This window comes from Mytilus galloprovincialis, chromosome 5, assembly GCF_965363235.1.
Source record: "Mytilus galloprovincialis chromosome 5, xbMytGall1.hap1.1, whole genome shotgun sequence".
NCBI lineage: Eukaryota > Metazoa > Mollusca > Bivalvia > Mytilida > Mytilidae > Mytilus > Mytilus galloprovincialis.
Window position 1 is genome coordinate 99,036,406 of NC_134842.1, and position 21,343 is coordinate 99,057,748.

Sequence of the window (21,343 nt, forward strand, 5' to 3'; positions counted from 1 at the left end):
AAGAGCATCGTTCATGATTTCGAGAAAAGGGTAAATCGAAAGAGTTTGGACATTTTGAACAAAGTTGAAAGCGTTGTAAACGTTGAACAACTGCAGAAAAAAACGGAAGGAATCGTTAAAGAATTAGAAAGAGTCCGTGGTGACATAGAACATTCCAAATCTCAAACTTCTACCGAGGATATGTTGACTGTTTTATCGAAAATTCCCGACAGTATACAGAAAAATACCGATCTGCTAAATTCCCTTGCAGTATCAGATGATCCAATTGGGATAAAACTTGAACTAAATGAAACGTTTCTTGAATTGTGTAACTTACTTGTTGATCAACCAATTGGAACAGTTCACGTTCTGCCTGCTGATTCCTTAGATTTTGAAGATACGGAGGCCACAGTTTGCAGTCAGAGAGTCAAATTTTCTTCAGACGTATTACCTTCTCGAGCACTTGAACTGGAACCTTTTCTCGAGATTAAAGTTGACCCAATTGGACTAGAGAACAAAATAACCGCAAGATTTACAGGTCTAATTCTTTATAGACATGCGATAATTGTGATAGACAATGCCAATTTTAAGGTACAAAGATTTCGGATCAATGTGAAAGAACAGTTTATTGATGGAATTTCAATTCAAGGTGTATACGCTATTGCAAATATTCAAGACGACGACGATGTCTTAGTTACTGCCCCTGGAAAACAGTCGTGTCTCTTCCGTTTGTCAACTTACAGATGTTTGGGCATAGTTTCAAAGACTGTAACTGATCAGGCGTATTATGATATATCACGATTACCAGATCATCTGTACGCAGTGATTTGTCATTCAAGTCCCTGTGGCGTTTCAAACAAGAGGATTAATTTTGAATGGTCACGTGGGGTAACGTCACATATTGATATTATCAACGTCGAGGGAAATGTTTTAACACATTTAAGTGAGTCTTGTATTTGTGAACCATCCGAATTCGGTAATCCTTTTATAATGCCTCTAAATAATGTGTGTTGTCTTCCAAATGGGGCTATAGTGGTTAGCATTGAATCAAAAACAAACAACTTTATTTCTTGCATTAATCAAAGCGGACGCGTCAAATGGACATACAATTTAAATGACACCCCAGAAGGTGTTTGTTTTTATGATGGCAGAATATATGTATTCTTACGCGAATCGAAAATAGTGCGTGTTTTATCAGTTGAGGGAGATTTGAAACCAGTGTCAACGTTAAGACTTTCTAACTACTTCGGTGACGGGAATAATTTAATTGTTTGCAGAAATCTTTTGACTGTGATAGACAAAACTGATTTAATTAAAATATATAAGTTGCGATGATAAAATTGAACAAATGTGTATATGATTTGTAGATGGGAAGGCATTGTACGTTTGTAAAAGAGTCGTTGATTTTAAAAAGGTTTGCTTCACATAATTTAGGACCTCGTACATAAATCAATTATTTACAAAAATGTTCATATTTATAAACGTTTTTGTAAATAAATTGTTTATATATACATGTATGTATATACAAATATATTAAGAAATGTTCATAAGCTTAAACAAAATAATAGTAGAAGTAGTAGTAATAGTAGTACGTAGTAATAGTAGTAGTAGTAGTAGTAGTAGTAGTACGTAGTAGTAGTAGTAGTAGTAGTAGTGGTAGTACGTAGTAGTAGTAGTAGTAGTCGTAGTAGTAGTAGTAGTAGTAGTAGTAGTACGTAGTAGCAGTACGTAGTAGTAGTAGTAGTAGTACGTAGTAGTAGTAGTTGTACGTAGTAGTACGTAGTACGTAGTAGTACGTAGTAGAACGTAGTAGTAATAGTACGTAGTAGTACGTAGTAATAGCAGTACGAAGTAGTAGTACGTAGTAGTAGTAGTAGTAGTGGTACGTAGTAGTAGTAGTAGAAGTAGTAGTAGTAGTACGACGTAGTAGTAGTAGTAGTAAAACTATAAGTTATAGTAGTAGTGTAGTAGTAGTAGTTGTTGTAGTAGTATTTGTAGTAAAACTTGTAGTTATAGTAGTAGTAGTAGTAGTAATAGTAGTAGTAGTAGTAGTGGTAGTAGTAGTAGTAGTAGTAGTAGTAGTAGTAGTAGTAGTAGTAGTAGTAGTAGTAGTAGTAGTAGTAGGAGTAGTAGGAGTAGTAGGAGTAGTAGTAGTAGTAGGAGTAGTAGTAGTAGCACGTAGTAGTAGTAGTAGTAGTATTAGTAGTAGTAGTAGTAGTAGTAGTAGTACGTAGTAGTAGTAGTGGTAGTAGTAGTAGTAGTAGTAATAATAGTAGGAGTAGTAGTAGTAGTACGTAGTAGTAGTAGTAGTAGTAGTAGTAGTAGTAGTACGTAGTAGTAGTAGTGGTAGTAGTAGTAGTAGTAGTAGTAGGTAGTAGTAGTAGTAGCAGTAGTAGTAGTACATAGTAGTAGTAGTGCATTCGCTCTCACCCAATGTTGAATTTACTAATCCCATATTCCTCGTATCATGTCACTTACACACCATGTAACTATTATTATGCTATAACAATTATAGTGATACAAAATACTCAATTTTGAACATGTTGATAATGAATCATTGATATCAATATATAGTGGGTTATTTCTACAACGGCTGGCAATAATGCAGTACTATATGTTTTCGAAATATATAAGCAAATTCAAAATGTGTTTTACGGTTTCAGTAAACTACCATTTTGCAAATATAAAAGAGTCCATTTCTGTAAATTGAAAAGGGTATTAACCAAGATATTAATGTTTCTATCATCCCTATGTGTGTTTTGTTTAAATGCATATTGAATTAATGTGTGTATACGCATCTGGCGTATAAACATTGTATCACGGTACAATAATGAGTTTATGAAGGTACTTCAAGATTTCATTCAGCAAGCGATTTGATTTTGATGAGTTATACAAACAACAAATTAGTTGCGTCCTCCTAACACAAAATCAATAAATTCTAATTTGCCTGTGTATGTTATTTATTGGCCATTGTTTTACGTCTCTCTTTTTATATTAATAATGTATGTACATTTTGTTAGAGATCAAATTTACTCGTAAAGTGTATGTTTTTTTTGTTAATATACATTTGTAAGATACAAGGGGGACATTTTTTTTTTATCGCGGATAACCGTTTTAATAGTAATTAGTATTTTTCAGTGCGTCTTTCTATGTTTCACTACAGGCAACTGTGTCAGTTTATGGTGGATGTTAGCTCCTGTTTAAACGTCTAAACCGACCTTTTTTCAGTGGGTGTTGTTTATTGATGTGGTTCATAAGTGTTTCTCTTTGCTCGTTTTTTTATATGGAATATACCATTGGTTTTACTGTTTGATTGTTTTATACTGGCCATTGTGGTGCCCGTTACAGATTGATTTTGGGTGTGAGTCAAAATTCCGTGTTGAAAGCCATTCGTTGATCTATAATTGTTTACTTTTTAGAACAAATTTACACATTATAACTTGGATGGATAGATGTCTCATTCGCACTAGTCATCATACCACATATATATATTTCTATTAACACCTTTCGTTAGTGTTTACCCAAATAATTATTGCAGATCGTTATTGGACATTGAAATTTGAGATTGAAATACATCAAAAAACAGCTAAATATAAATACGTTGTTCAAGTTTAATTAAAGTACTGTGAATTTTTTATTTTCCTGTTTATTCGAACGATATTTGTTTCTTCGAAAATAAATAAAATAACTTGATCTTCTCAGAAGTAAGACGATAGTTGTTTACCTTCTTTTACATATGTGTGAATTGTAAAGCGTCTAATGGTATTATGTCATATTGTATTGTAATGTAATATACACTGATCACAACTATGACATTGATTACTAGATATCAAAACGTATTTTGAAGTGTTTAAATTAACGGGAAGCATATTTTAAAATAGTGTAAAATGAACAGGTGAATACCTCTTGCTTTTATATCTTTTAGAATACTGACATCATTAATAAATTATAGTAGTATTTGATTTTTAAATACTATTAATTATTCTTTGGAAAAAAATAGGGAAACGTTTCAGGTGATGTTGAAAATATTCAAACATATAACATGTATGATATAAGATCCGGGTGCGATATGTTCTCGCTGAGTAGAGGACCCGTTGGTGACCTAGGACTGTTTTCTTCTCTTGTCGGGTTGTTGTCTCTTAGAGGTAAAGGGGAGGGTTGAGATCTCACAAACATCTTGACTCCGCTCCATTTTGGAGAATGTCCCAAGTCAGGAGCCTCTTTCCATTGTTAGTCTTGTATGATTTTTAATTTTAGTTCATGTTTATGTTTTGAACGGTGATAAAGGCTTATGTGAAGAATTACTGCTAGACACCACTTATCAAACCTACGTGTACAATAATAAACAATACTATAGGTGCATGCATGTCGTATCAAAATTTATCTGTAGCAAATGTGCCTGAAAATTACATCAATTAAGATATGTAACATCGCCTATCATTTGATTCTGTAGGTCACACTGCTAATTATATATACCATAGACCGTAATATGTGCCTGCAGGTCACATCTCCAAATATCTGCACCATATACATGTACATCTATATAAAGCGTAGATGTGATATGATTGTCAATGAGACAGCTCTCCACAATAGACACAATGACACAGAAATTAACAAAACAACTTAAAGTCCCCTTACGGTGATAATAATGAGCAAAGCCCAAAAAATTAACGGTCTTATTTATGTGCAAAATAATGAACTCTGTTCCATAGCCCATCATAGGAGCCTTTAGGTCACCTCACCTTATATATGCACTATAGCCTATTCTATGAGCCTGCGGGACATAGATGATACTTATCTGTACCTCAGGCTATAAAAGTACCTGCAGGTCACACTGCTATCTGTATGTACCGTAGCTCATTATAGATGACTGCAGGTCACATCATCATCGATCTGCAACATGGTCAACCATAACCTTATCGCTATTTGTCCGCCATTACTAGATATCTCACAGGTTCCCGTAAAAATTTGACGTCATAAAACAAAATATCTGACGCCACAACGGAAAAGTGATTGTTGCATGCGTCAAAAGTTCAAGCGGCCGGGTCAGCCGAGATTAGCGATAAGATGTATATGTGCCTGCAGCTCCCATAGCGTCTATCTGTTTCATAGTTTATAGGTAACTTCAAGTCATACAACTTTGTACCATAGACAATCATAGGTGCCTGAAGGTCTTACTGATATTTATCAGTTTTATTGGCTATCTCGTGTGCCTGCAGTCCACATTACCATATATCTGTACCATAGTCTATTATAGTACAGACCTAAAACAGGGTTACATAATGCACTACAAACTGCTCAGAGTCTGAATAGACCATAGTTTGTGCTCGACCAGTAAAATCACAGATTTTACTCGACTAGTCTTGACGTTATCTCGGCAGTACTTTCTTAACTGTACTCGACTTTACTTAATAGGTCTGATTCAGTATTTGATTATCTCGGTGTAGTCTGAAATGGTCTTGACCAGGGCTTGAATAGTCGCGACATGTCTTGACAAGTTTTGACTTAGCATGATCAGTATCGACCTGTCTCGACCTGTCTCGACTAGTCTTGACCTTTGAATTTAGTCTTGACTGGTTTGAATCAGCCCATTTAACTAAATTAAATATAGGTCTTACAAAATTCCAGGATATTTGGTAGTGTTGGTTCGTTGCTGTGAAATAAAAGAATTTAATTAAAAGGTAAAAAAGAATTGATTAAATCCAGATACTAGTATTCATCTTAAATTATTTCTATAACTTTTTCAAATTAACTTGGATTTTGATACAACTATACAGCTATCTGAGATATATTTTGATCTAACAAAATGCCAGGTTTTTTCGGTAGTTTGGTTTATTGTTGTCAAATTTGAGGATTTCAGTTTCAATACACACACTGTACAAAAAAGGACCTTTGATTTCTTAACCTTCAAGTAAACCTTACAAACTGTACCCCTTTACTGTCAACTCCCACAGGCAAAGTTGACCTTAGATGGTTGGGCTAGTCTATTCATAAAAAAAAGATGTGGTATTATTGCCAATGAGACGACTCTCATCAAGACACCAAAATGACAAAGAAATAAACAACTATAGGTCACCGTACTGCCTTCAACAATGATCAAAGCCCATACCGCATAGTCAGCTATAAAAGTTAATTTTTTTTTATTATAATAGCTCTATAACGTTTTGCGTCCTTATAAATCCTTGGCTTTCAAATATTCGCTTATGAGTGTTCTACATGAAGGTTTATCAAGAAAAGCGCTCAATATGCATGAAATGTATAATATGTTGTTTTCACTTTTCAATAAGGTTTCTTGAATTATGTCCAAAATATTAAAAGAAAAATGTTAAGACAGTCAAAAACTGTAAAAATTACAAACAAAATCAGTAATTAATATCATCACTGTACCAATCAGTAAATATTATATGTAATTACTAAATTGATAAGTAATTACAAGTATTTACTGAATTGTTTAGTAATTACATGTAGTTCCTAATTTCATCTATTTACTGTACTATAAAATTGAGAATGGAAATGGGGAATGAGTCAAAGAGACAATATATACATAATATATATATGTCTCTGGTTAACATAAATTTCAGATTTAAAAATAAACCAGTTAAACATGTTAAATATTACATGCTATATATAGATATTGGCAAATTCCCCTTTATGCGTAATAAATCACTTATTCAGAAATAAACTTTCCAACTTTATATATAGACTGCCACACAATCCTGTGTCCATAGTGTTGATTGTTTATGTTTTGTGTACATGTACGTAATAACTGTATTCAGAAAAAAACAAATTAGTTTCGATTCTGTATTGAACATGTAAGTAAGTCAAAATACACATGGTTTGTCAATTTATATCTAGAAAATTAATTATAATTATATTAGAAATAATAACATACACATAGTTACATACATTTTAATACAGTATTGCATTCCTCGCTGTTTAACATGAATGTCAATAAGTAAAATGTAAGAAAATACAAAACGTTTAGTCTATTTTTATAGAGAAAATTAAGCATATACTTCAAGAAGCGGGAACATACAGTTTTGGTTCATTTCTTTAAAAGATATTTTTACTCAATCAATAAGTTAAAAATATGTGTCGAATGGGATAAACAGAAATTGCATCAGATCAAACTCCGAAACAGTGGTGACGTTGCTTCACTAAACTATCATGTCAACATAGCGTAGTAAAGAGGACAGTAACCGCTGTTTCTGAGTTCGGCAGCATTTTCTATGTATCGATTATAATATTATCAGTATATTGGATATTTTACAATATAAATATGTCAACAATGTTTTATCTAGTACATTTGTTATGTTTCATGATAAGTGCACAGATTATGGGATTTTCTACACACTGATATCGTTAAACATCAGCCGCGAGGCACAATGTGAAACCTATAAGCGAGTGAGCTTTATACATTGTGTCGAGCGGCTGATATTTTACGATATCTATACGACGAAAACCATTGTGACGTCGCAGATAATGCCTGCTCTCGTCTCAAGGCCGTGAAACGAGAATAACATAGCGACTGAGCAGGGTTATATAGGCATAGGGAAGGAAGCACACAAACAGTTGTTGGCCTTGTTTCACCAGCAAACCTTACGATGACTTGAAATGGTCCGGTCAAAAGACGGAGTTAACGTATTAGACGTCGCAAAGCCGTAATATGCAATTTTATTATAATCTGAGCGGGGAGATACAGACGGACTGAACATCAATAACTTATCACTTTGTTTAGCAGCGACGTAGTACACCCTGTAAAATCCTTATTTTCTAAATACCACACTATACGCAAGCAATTTAATTTAATTAGATATATAAGATATCCGCCGCATCTGGGTGTAATAAATATATGGTCTGATAAATAATGACCATTTTGTGACAAATCTGTTTTTGCTCTCAATGAAATGACGTAATAAAATTGAGTCTTTTTGTCAAACAAATTAATAAAAGATTAAGATAAATAAAAACTACAAACAAAACAAACTTTAATGTCACTTATGAAGTTATCAGTGGTAATTGTGAGACGCTGGAATATGTAATGTCCATGCTTCATAATCTAAGATGGAGTTTTGAAACTTTGATTGACTATAAGATTTCTGATTTTGTCATATTTCCCCGCATGTTCGCTGCATTTAAACAAGCATTCTAAACTGCCTTAAAGTTAGATATAATTTGACAAATCTATGTATGCTCTCAATGAAATGGCGTTGGTAATAAAATATAAATTGTAAAATATAAATGAAAGCTTATGCAGTTTTCTGAATTTGGAAAACATGAAAATTTTAATAATTTTCTCAGCTGCTGATCCCTACCACAAAAGAATGTGTAAGTTGAGTGCGAACTCCCTTTTCCTCTCCCCAATAAAAGAGAAGAGAAAAGAAAACATTTCAACAACAACAACGAAAAACGAATTGTGTAGGTCGCACTTTGTAAATACAGCTGTTTCACAAACCATGCCTGTTTTGGGAATGTTAATAGTATAAATACACATGTGTGAACTTTCCATTCAAGGGTATATTTTTTTAGAAACGAACGTAAAGTTAACCCACCCAAAGACGGTAAATACCGAGGGTATATGTTAAACTACAGTACAACCTCAATAATGACAGTAAAATGTAATGAAAGATAAATAAAGATTATCAAAATGTGACATACAACTCAAATAAATGGACACAGCGGGGAAATTCCGCACCCGGAGGTGTTTCTAAAAAAACAACGTCGGTTAAAGCTTATGTCTGCAGCATATGAAAATCAAGCACAATTCCTCTCGTTAGGACTTTAGTGTCATATCATAATACAATATATGAGCAGAACATTACCCAAATCTTGCCAACAACTTGTTTTATAATAAAAACTAAAATGTTTATTCCTGATGCATAGACCATATGAGTGAATGAATATAAATACCAAAATATGTAGTAAACAGAGTTATTAATTAACAACATAATGTCATTACTTCAACATTTTTAATTAAGGATTGTCTCTCCTCATACATTGAATTAGCATATAATTCGTATTAAAACAATCCGTAAAACGTTATTTAATATACATGTATAAACTGTATATACTGGCAAATTTCCCTATGTTCATAATTAAATCACTGAAGTAAAACTTCCTAACTTTGTATATATTTTTTAACCATGTTAACACAATACTGGTGTCATAGTTTAAGTGGTATATGTACGTCATATAATCATATGATTTTTCTAAATTTAAACAATATTCAACAATACTTAGTTTCGATTCTGCATTGAAAATGTGAGTAAATATTAAAAGTGCATTGCATGTACATTGTATCTATGTTCAGGTAAAAAGTTGCTCATTTTAATCTTAAAGAAATAATTTCATTATACATTTCTATTTGATTCCTCACTGTTCTTTACGCTGAAAGAGTAAAATGTAAGTATAAAATCAAAATACACACTTTTTGTATATTTCATTGTTGGAAATTGATCTTTACCTTAAAGAAATAATATAATTTAGTTTTTATTCTACAGAATTCGAGTGATACTCATTACCTGAATGTAATTGAGCAAAATGTAAGTAAATCAAAAGACATTATATAGTTGTGTGTATTCCTGTGTATTATATTGGCAATAATTTTAATGAAAAAGTAAAATACAAAAGTCATTGGTTTCGAATCTGTATCGAATTCTTACAGTATATTTAATTTCATCTGTGTTGTCTTTGTCTGTCAAGAAAGACTGTCAATACCAAATCTTCTCTAACTGTTTACACAGGAATGACGTGGCACTCTTTTTTTTCTAAATTAAATGTAAAAATAAAAAGTTAATTGCGGCCGATTATTTTTCATTCTTTTAGTTTCTCTTTTGTTTATTCGTTATTTTATACTCGATAAATGATTGATATTCCAATCACAAAACACGTTGTTTACGTCCAGTGGCATACATTTCACACATATTCCGTCAGGCCATGAACATTAACAAATGTTTGATTCTAAAAAGTTATTCTACTGGTATGAAATATCTGTGTTTTGTTATTGTCTAGCAATAACTCTAAACTCTCTACAACATTGTAAGAGCATCAGATCTTACTATATTATGCCTGAGAGTATTTCTAAATTAACATATTGATTTGTATTCCTTTTATAGAATGCAGAGAAGACTAGCAGATAATATAACATCTGATCATTTATCCTGTCCTATATGTCGGGACACTTTAAAAGATCCGAAACTATTACCATGTGACCATTCGATATGCTTTGAATGTTTAACCCAATTGATAGAATCAACTAGACGTTTTAACAAATTCTCGTGTCCTGTTGATAGACGAGAGATTACAGCGTCATCTTATACCCTATCAGCAGAACAATGGGCTAGTTCCTTTCCAACAGACGAGTTATCTCTACTGCTACTCCAGGCTATTTCAGGTGATACCAAAACGGAAACAAAACCTAAAGATGGTATACTATGTTCCGATCACCAACAAAACGTGTGTGACTTTTTCTGTTTTGGGTGTTATAAGATTATTTGTTCCGAATGTGCTGTTGAGAATCATAGGAGTACCGATTGTAATTGCAAAAATTTCAAAAACTGTGCCGACTTAGCAAGGGAAAAATTGAGAGATGCGTATGACGAAATAGAAAATTTAATAATCACCGGACAGGATATTGTCTTTAAAGAGATCGACAAAGATCAATTATTGGTGCAATCAAGGCAGCAGATAAGAAGTACTATTTACAAATTGAAGACAATTGTTCAAGATTTTGAGAAAATGATAAATCGAAAATGTTTAGACATATTGAGCAAAGTTGATAGCGTTACAAACGTAGAAGAATTGAAGAAAAGAACAGAAGGAATTGTTAAAGATTTAAAACGAATCCGTGATGAAGTAGAATTATCAAAATCCATGACTTCAACTAAAGACATTTTGACTGTGTTGTCAAAAATTCCGGAAAGTCTGCAGAAAAATACGGATCTGCTTTATTCACTTGCGGTATCAGATAATCCAATTGAGCTAAAACTGGAACTAAACGAAAAGTTTCTGAATTTATGTGAAACACTGATTGATCAACCGATAGGAACGGTTCATGTTGTTCCTGCTGATGCAGTCGACTTCGAGGACACAGAAGCCACAGTATGCAGCAAGCGCATCAAATTTTCATCAGACGTTTTACCTCTTCGTGCATTAGAACTTGACCCGTTTCTAGCAATTCAACGTGATCCGAGTGAATCAGAAAATAAAATAACTGCAAGATTTACAGGTGTAATTATTCATGGACATTCCATTATTGCTATAGATAATGCAAACTTTAAGGTACAAAGATTCAGAGACACTATTGAAAATCAATTCATTGATGAAGTTCTGATTCAAGGTATATACGACATCACCAATATCCATGAAAACGACGATGTCTTAGTTACTTCCCCTGGGAAGCAATCGCGTCTTATCCGTTTATCAACTTATAACAGTTTGAGTATTATATCCGAAAAAGTAACCGAAAATGCGTACTTTAGTATCTCTCAGTTGCCGGATTGTACTTTTGCAGTCATTAGTCATTCAAGTCCCAGTGGTGCTTCAAAGAAAAGAGTTAACTTTGATTGGTCACGTGGTGTAACATCGCATATTGACATCATCGACGTCGATGGAAATGTTCTTAAACATTTTAGTGAAAATTTTCTTTGCGAACCAAACGAGTTTGGAGATCCTTTTATCATGCCTCTAAAAAGCATATGTTGTCTTCCAAATGGGAATATAGTAGTTAGCATCGAAACTAAAACCAACAGTTTTATTTCTTGTTTCAATCAAAATGCACGCGTCAAATGGACATACGATTTAAATGACACCCCAGAAGGCGTTTGTTTTGATGATGGTAAAATATATGTATTCTTACGTGAATCAAAAGCAGTGCGTGTTCTGTCGGTTGATGGTGATTTGAAACCAGTGTCAACATTAAAAATTCCTAATTACTTCGGTGACGGAAATAGTTTATTCGTTGGTCGAAATCTGTTGTCTGTAATAGATAAAACAGAGTTAATAAGACTATATAAATTATAATCATGTTAGAAATAAATAAAAGTATCAACTCGTTTACTCATTGGACGGCCTTTTTGTCGAGCAAAGTAGAAGTTGAGTGCATGAAATTTCAATAATGTCTTACTTTAATATCATAAATCATATATCAACACAATTAAACTTATGTGCAAACATCTATTTTATTGTTTATTGTAATCAATAAACATAAAATGATTTGTCAGCAGATCTATCAAATGCAAACGACAATTGAAATTCATAATTTTAACCGTCGAATATTTTCAAATTATTTTTTTGTATAATACACTGTCCATAGTTATCCATTTGTGCTTTTTTAATTACTGTTGATTGATTGGTATAACAAACACGAAACACAAAATATACTTATACATATATGTTTGTTTCCCGTTTGAATGGTTTTACACTAGTAATTTTGGGGCCCTTTATAGCTTGTTGTTCGGTGTGAGCCAAGGCTCCGTGTTGAAGGCCGTACTTTAACCTATAAGGGTTTACTTTTTAAATTGTTATTTGTATGGAGAGTTGTCTCATTGGCACTCACACCACATCTTTCAATATCTATTAAATAGAATCTTCGTAGTTTATAACATATTAGTTAAGTTCTATGTGTTGCCGTGATAAGTTTGAATAGTTATCAAAGGTACCAGGATTATAATTTAGTACGCCAGAGGCGCGTTTCGTCTGCATAAGACTCATCAGTGACGCTCATATCAAAATATGTATAAAGCCAAACAAGGACAAGTTGAAAAGCATTGAGGGTCCAAAATTCCAAAAAGTTGTGCCAAATACGGGTAAGGTAATCTATGCCTAAGATAAGTAAATCCCTATTTTTTTTAAAGTTTTGTAAACAGGAAATTTATAAAAATGACCACATTATATTGATATTCATGTCAACACCAAAGTGTAAACACAACAATCATGTTGAGAACTAGAGTTGAAATGTCACACACAACATGCACACCATTACATTGCTTTGTATAGAAAAATAATAACCATAACCAAGTTTTACCTCATTTTACCTGTTTACAAACTTTAGTTATCAAAGTTTCCAAAACCTTTTATAGTCGCACCAGATAAAAAAAAATCCTTTAATGCTTTAAAGACATATGCTATTGATTCAAATAAGGTTTTTTGCAATATTGAAATGACACAAATGTGATAGTAAATAGGTTTTTTTTTCGATCCCTTTTAAACAAGAAGACGGGTTACGGTGGTATTACACTTATAAAAAAATCTAAAATAAATTTCATGCAATCTTGTTTTTTTTTTATTAGATTTACTAGTTATTTCAAACATAGTGTCCAATATTGTCAGTTCAATAGTTTAAGATAAATCAGTATAATATGAGCTGCTTCGGATAAAAATCAACCTTATGCAAGTGCATATCAACATGTACATGTATAAAACTTTGATTGGTTTTGGAACATCAAAATACAATATGAAAGATGAATGTTGGTCTGTTTGATATGGTTTCTACAACAATTCGATTTCAATACAGTTACAGATTTTGCATACAGACTTTGTCAAACTGAAATAAGTTCGTAGATGCATTGATAATGGCTAATATTCGTTTGCATAAGGTCGATTTATATCCGACGCAGCTCATATCAGACGACATTACCTTGGAAACGTTTTGAGAAGAATTTCTTCGAAAACTCCAAATCACGCCGCATCAAAATGATCAAACGTTATTTTCATCTGCATAAATCATTTGAATATTATACAAAGGTTACTCTGAGAATTTAAACATCCCAATAGCACATATTTTTCCCCATTTGCCATGAAATTGACCTGTCTAGACGAAAAAACTGAATTTTTTAAAAATATACTGAAATACATGTTTTCATTTTCTTACTAGCAAGAAACCGGATTTGTCGTAATATGTTCTTGTTTTGGTGGTACACACCTAAATACCAACGCATGTGTTTTGACTTCGACAATCCTTCTGTACAGCGAGTACTCTCAAATCGTACGTTTGTGATGATTTGACCTGTTGACGCAATCAATTATGTTTTTTTGTTAATCAATGTCTGCTTGTTTTGTGTTATATCTCGTTTCACTTTTTTATATGTACCATCTTTGATAAGTGTGTAGTATTGAGATAAATTGTAACTTCTGGTCTCGTACTAAGAACAACAAGTTTAATATATATCTAAAGTTACCTGTGGACGTTATTTTATTCAACGCCTTTTTGTTTAAGGTTATAGTTGTCTTCTTGACAATGTATTCATATTGTATTTATATGTGTCATATGTCAAATCTTTTTGTTCAGTGTATGTTTACTTGGTTTTCTTAATATTTTATTTTTTTATCGAGTTTAGCCACTTTAATTGAATGTTTATAGTATTTCTTTCTATGGTGTAAGGTTGTACTACTGTTTGCAGAATAGATTGAATGTTGGCGACTGTTGAAACGTTTGAACCCACTGCATTGGTTTGCTCATGTACAAAGTCAGTGATTCATGAGTTTTCTCGCTTTTCGTTTTTAATTATAGATTATACTTTTTTTTTTCTTTTTTGAATAGCTTTACACGGGTCATTTTTGTGACCTTTATAGCTTACTGTTCGGTTTGAGTAAAAAATTCGTGTTTGACCTATAATGATTATTTGTATCAAAAATTGCAACGTGGATGTCATTGAAGAGTTTTTCATTGACACTCTTATATCTATTTAGACATGTAAGAGCCGTATTTAGTATTATGTTCTATTAGATACTTTTCTATAACATAGGTGCTTGTTTTAATCAACCGAAAGCAGAGTCAATTACACATAAAGAGTTGGCTGCGCTTTTGGAATTCAAAAAGTAATGCGATTTTTCTTTTTGTTGAGTTAGTCAAGTTGGGATTGGGCTAATTACAAGACTAGATCTCCTTAAGTAATCGGTTGAACAGTATTTAAAAGATGTAAAACAAATATCATAAAACGTTTTTGTTTATGCTCATTACCGGATCATGCACTCTCTTCTTCGCGTCGTTTGTTACGAAAACAAACAATAATAATTAACTAATAGGTATAACAAATTATTTTTTAAGTTGTATCAATAATTTGTTATATCGATTAAATACTATAACCTAGTACAATGGCTGAGAGTTCCGTTTTTATTACAACTAGCTATTTGTGTGGAATATGTGAATTGAAGCTGTATAATCCTAAAATATTAAAATGTTTCCATGTTTTCTGTCTTCGGTGCTTAGACCAGTTATCGGACAGTGCTCTTTCACATAGAATAACATGCCCGTTATGTGAAAGCGAAACTTATATAACTCTGGAGGGAATCCATCGACTTGATGACTATAAATATTTTTATCATTCGGCAATAGAACACTCTAATATGCAATGTCAAATGTGCGATAAAAGCAATATGTCTACTTCAATGTGTAAAGATTGTCAGGAATTTATGTGCAAAGAGTGTAATGATTACCATAAAACTCATAAAAAGTTTAAAAGTCCTAACGTAGTCTCTATAGATATACAAGGGAACGAGACTGTTGTAATGACAAAACAAATATGCAGGTCGCCACCATCGAAAAAATGTGTCAAGTGCATTATAAATACTGTCGTCCGATGGAGGAATTTTGTAAAGCGTGTTTAAAACCAGTTTGTAGTGTTTGCATGTTAGGTTTTCATAAAGGACATAAAACAGAACCATTGCAAACAACTGTTGCGAGAGCACGAACGTCATTACGAGCAGCGTCAACCGCATTAAAATCACGGCTACCGTTTCTCGAATCCCTTTTAAAAGAGGCTTCTTTTGAGGAAACAAAGTATAATAATAATATTAGCAACACAAGGATAGAAATAAAAGAAACTTCTGAGCGACTGAAACAGGACGTCTGTAGAAAAATTGATGAGATTACAGAGGAAAATATCTCTAAATTGGATAGTATGGCACACACAGACAAGGCCGTTTTAGAATCGTACAAAAAAGAGGTGGCCAGATCTAAATTGGCTGTCATTGGACCCCTGTTTTCGACCGATAACTTGTTAGAGTTTGGCGATAAGATTGATCTCATAGAAGTGTTTACAGAACTTCAAACACGCTTTACGGACGCCATCACGAGTTGGTTGACCGTTATGGAATAACCGTTTCACAAATGATATCGGATATGTTCCTTACGTCGTAACTACAATCCCCTTCCCTTTCATGAATATGACCTACCGAATTAGACTATTTACCGGATTTGTAACCACATAAGCAACACGACGGGTGCCACATGTGGAGCAGGATCTGCTTACCCTTCCGGAGCACCTAAGATCACCCCTAGTTTTTGGTGGGGTTCGTGTTGTTTATTCTTTAGTTTTCCATGTTGTGTCGTGTGTACTATTGTTTTTCTGTTTGTCTTTTTCATTTTTAGCCATGGCGTTGTCAGTTTGTTTTTAGATTTATGAGTTTGACTGTCCCTTTGGTATCTTTCGTCCCTCTTTTAGCCCATTATAGTTATAATTATGGAGTAATAATGCCTGATATTTTCGAGCCCTTGATGAAGCCTGGATCAATCACTTTAAATCAACTTTATGAAGCAGTAGGATGCATTGAAAGGGAAAAAAGGCCTATGACAAATTCGTGTATCGCAGTTTAACAACAACATTCATCACATCTGGTGGACAACGATAAAGCCTTTACAAAAATAAGATCATTTAATCTTGATTTTACTGTCAATTCTGTTGTCTGTCCTTACGATACAGAAGCAATGTTAGTATTGGCAGACAGTGAGTTAAAACTTGTCAGCGCGAATAGTTCGTACAAAGACTTTGTTATTGATCAGTATGACAAGTGTCATGTGAAGGCAGTGGGACAAACTCAAAACAACATATATTTCACCGTTAGAAAAAACGAAAATTTATGCGTTTTTAGATATAGCCAAAGTTCGGAACAGATTGAAGAGCTAAATGTCAAAGTCACATTCACAGATGCCTGTACATCTAAAAATGATACATTGTTGCTGCTGAATCGATTGAATAGTACTTTTTATGAAACCGACAATAAAGGTAGAGTTATAAAGACGTTTAACACCGATGGGTTACCCCAAAATGCACACTGCTATAACTATAATATCTTGTGTATGCACGTTTCAACGGTTTCACGAATTTTCATAGCCACAAATAACTCACTTTATACATTCACGTTTTCTGGAAGATTGGAGCAACTATACCAGGGAGAAAATTCAAACTTCAAACAGATTTTTGAGGATCGGCGGGGAAATGTATTTGTGGCGGATAAAACTCGCGGAAAGGAAAGAATATGCTTGTTTACTCCATATGGATATTATATTGGAGATATTTTACCACCAAATGCAGATAGCGTAATGAAAAACCTTGTAGCTTTATCCATAGATAGATGTGGAAATCTTTGGATATTCAGTAGCACGTCGAGCAGACGTAGATTTCAAAATATAGAAAGGGTAACTAATGTTTATTCATACACTTAGTTTTGTGTTTTAGGATGTGGCAATCTTTTTTTTTTGAACATCATGACTTCTGTCTATAATCAATCAAATCTATCATAAACATAGATAATTTATATTCACACACTTAGTTTTGTGTTTTTAAACATTTTGGGAAATTATCACTTTTGTCTTCAATTAAGTCAGTTTGTCACAAATATAGAGATTTTTAGGGAAGAAACATTAAGCGGACATTTATTTGTTTGTTTAAGTGTATAGTGACTCCGCCTCTTCCTGATGATGTTGCCAATAAAGCTAACACATTCAAGAGTTTCCCTGTAAGAGAGGTGAAAGTAACCAGAGGGACAATCAAACTCATAAGTTGAAAATAAACTGACAAAGGCATGGCTAAAAAAAAAAGAGAAAACGACAAACAGACAAAAAATGTAATACAAAAACACGACAAAGAAAACTTAATAATGAGCAACACGAAACATTGCGAAATCCACCAAAACCGCAGTGATCTCAGGTACTCCGGAATGGTAAGCAAATCCTGTACCACATGTGACATCCGTCATTTTTATCATGCTAGTAAAGGAAATAGGAAGAAGTTGAATAAAACTAAAAATTAAAACTTTGTAAACAGTAAAAGGTAAAATTGTTATTAAATCATAAATAGTGTAATAACTTGTATCGTTTATTTTGTATCCGTACAAAAGTGATCTAATATATATTATATGATGTCCTATTTTAAGTTTATAAAGTCATAGATTTATTTGATCCCAAAATGATTTCAGAAATTTGCATGTCTAAAAATAGTGCTCATAATCTTCGATGACATCACAAATATTACATAGCGGAGTTTTAGTTATTTTCCAAGAGAAAAGAAATTGTTTGGTTGGTAAAATGTAGTGCAGAAATTTCCATCTTAACATTTTGAATTTATTGTCTTGTATATAATTAAAGAGATAGTTCAGCATTTGTTGTCTTTTGCTTGTGTTGTTTTCTAAGATAAGACAAATATTTTATAGTACCTCACAATGAATGTCAACTGTAAGTGTTAGACACATGCTTTTGTCAATGCCCATGAAATCGGTGCCGTTATTGTCTGAGCGAACAAAATGCGTAATATTAAAAAACAAAATAATGTAGAGACACATGTTTCATCTTATTTTTTCATTAGTAATTAATAGAAGTTGAAAATCTTGTTACTAATCTTTTTTTTTTGTCGACATAACTTACATGTACGTACTATTTGAATTCCTGTTTTATAGTTTTAACCAGATGTTGCTTAATTTGTATTCAAATCAAAGCCTTAATCTCCTCTTTTCATTTTCATTTTTATTTTTATTATATTTTTGGTTTGGGAAAAATCATATCCATCATGCAATGTAGAATCATTCGGTGGCTCAATACTGACTCTATTTTTTTTACAGTAAAAAAATCGGACCAATTCAAACATACTAATTGGAGGTTTTGTCTTAAATGTAATTTCACACTATTTTCTATGGTGAAAACACTTAAGAAATGACTGTCATATTTTTTCTGTCTATGAAGAAATAATATAAAAAAGTGCACACTGATCAACTGTAACAGTGTGCACCCTATTGTTTATGTTATTTTAAAAAGACTGACAAAATATTACAGTTATTTCTTATAATTTAATTATAATTTTCATTTTAAACCGGCGTAAATCATGAAAAAACGTTGGTGACGTCATGGTCACATGACAAAATTGTGTCTATGATATGATAAACAAAACAACGTCAACCAATCAGAAGACGCGTTACATGCAAAATTAAATTATTACCCTGTAAAAGGCGTATGGATTTTCCTACATTATTTTGTCACTAATACGCTGTACCGTACATTTACATTTTGTTATGCTGAACCCATGTGCATAATATTAGTCCGGCGGCTACAAGCATATTTCAGACGAATTGTGCACATCCTGCTACAAGCATGAAATTTGGCATAGACCTTCCTCAACTATAACTCTTTTATTTCAGATAGGGAGGCATTTGAAAAAAAATGTCTCACTTCCGATAAAATCCAAAATGGCGGACGTCATACTTGAATCAGCCTAATATCGAAGGCTAGTATTTAAAAAGGTGTTATTATCATGCTACTAGCATAGTATTTGGTACGAACCTTTGTTATGTACTATTTTTGGTATATTTTATAGATTAGATGTCTTCAAAAACCCTACTTCCGGTTAAAATCCAACATGGCGGACATTGTACTTAAATAAGCTTATTTTTTAAGGAAGCGTAATTGAAATGTGTTTTAACGTATTGCTACTATCATTACATTGTGCAGGAACCTTTCTTTGGTGCTTCTGATGGTTATAAAAGAGGGACGAAAGATACCAATGGGACAGTCAAACTCATAAATCTAAAACAAACTGACAACGCCATGGCTAAAAAGACAAACAGAAAAATAATAGTACACATGACACAACATAGAAAACTAAAGAATAAACAACACGACCCCACTAAAAACTAGGGGTGATCTGTATAATGTATAAGACATATGTCTTTTAGGTGTCACACCACCAATTACTCCCTCAAATTTAGAACGTATGTGAAAGTAGGCCTACTCGGACAAAAAATAGTGCATTTGGTGTCATTGTTCACCAAAACTAACCAAAAAATGAAAGTTTTGTTGAAAGAGAAATATATTAAGACCATTTTAAGTCAAAATTTACCTGTTTATTAGTTTATTAGTTTGCGTTAAAAATTGAGGATTAATGTGCTCCATAGTATACTAATTTAAGATTTCCAGAAAACCAGGGGTTATTTTTAGTGGTACCTCCTTTCGGAAGCTCTCTTCTTTCTTATATGATTTTGAATGTATGTTGAAAATTGACATGCAGAAAGTTGACACCTGAACGATTCAGGATATACCTAGTTTCTATGAAGTTAAACTTAAGGTAAAATATTTAGAAAGCTGTGAAAATTGCAAAATTTGGTTGAACAGATAGGGACTTTTAATTGGTGGTATGACACCTAAAAACCCTTACTTCCGGTAATATCCAAAATGGCGGACATAGAAATATCAATTAATTATTCAAATATTCAACTTTTTTTTAAATGTAAAGAAAATGATTTTTTTTTTGTGCTGGTCATTAAACTTTTGGCTTTAAGTTATCCCCAAAACCACTAATTCTATCATGTTGTAAATGTTTAAATATAAAGTTGACACTTCAGGTAAATTTTTACGTAAATTTCAAAGATGAGTCCTCAATCCATTTCTTCGATGTAGAGTTTTGGATAAATTGGTTAAAACAAAATAAAATCACTATAGTACTAAAACATATTTAAAATTACTACAATGTTCGTCCAAAAATAACGATCACCACGACATACACACATCTCAGTGCACGGGAGACCCGATTTTCCACATTAAAAATGACCGCGGCATCCTTTCTTACATCCACAATGTACAAGCTTCTGACAAAATGATGAGGCCTCAAAAAGAGTTTTTTTAAAGTTATCCTCTTTGTCCCCGCCTGGAGTGGGTAGCATAAGAGCCAATCCCAAGCTCGTCTCCCTAAACACCTACCTAAGTATATTGCATGATTTACATGCTGGAAAAACTAGACCAAGTTGAGGGCTCCCCCCCCCCCCGGAATAGCCTCAAAAAGCCTTCCCTTTTGCGCAAATAGTTATTTTCTTGCTTCGTTAACCATGTTATACCCATTTGTTAAGTTTGTGCGATCTTACAGTAAAACCCCGGTGATTTAGTCTGATCAATCATCATTCTTTATGTCACATCTATAAATGCAACCAATGTCTCCCACATAGTTTTTTTTTTCCTTTCAAGCAAAGAGAGAACCATATCACAACAGGTAAAGGCATGGATAACAATAAGTGTCTCAGATCACTCATTGCCTAGTGCATTTGAAAGGCCATTGATAGATATCAATCCAAGGTATTTTGCCCTCCCAAACACAATCTATAGTTC

At 33.0% G+C, this 21,343-nt stretch overlaps 1 long non-coding RNA gene across 4 annotated transcripts; it reads left to right on the plus strand.

The window, feature by feature from the left end:
* The first annotated feature begins 7,841 nt into the window (after window positions 1-7,841).
* LOC143076865 (uncharacterized) lies at window positions 7,842-12,032 on the plus strand. Of its 4 annotated transcripts, XR_012978815.1 has the most exons (3): window positions 7,842-9,240; window positions 9,480-9,521; window positions 10,095-12,032. It is a non-coding gene; the product is annotated as an uncharacterized LOC143076865 (long non-coding RNA). The 4 variants fall into 4 exon arrangements; XR_012978814.1 differs by lacking the exon at window positions 9,480-9,521; XR_012978816.1 differs by lacking the exons at window positions 7,842-9,240; window positions 9,480-9,521 and adding an exon at window positions 9,253-9,381.
* Window positions 12,033-21,343: the final 9,311 nt, after the last annotated feature.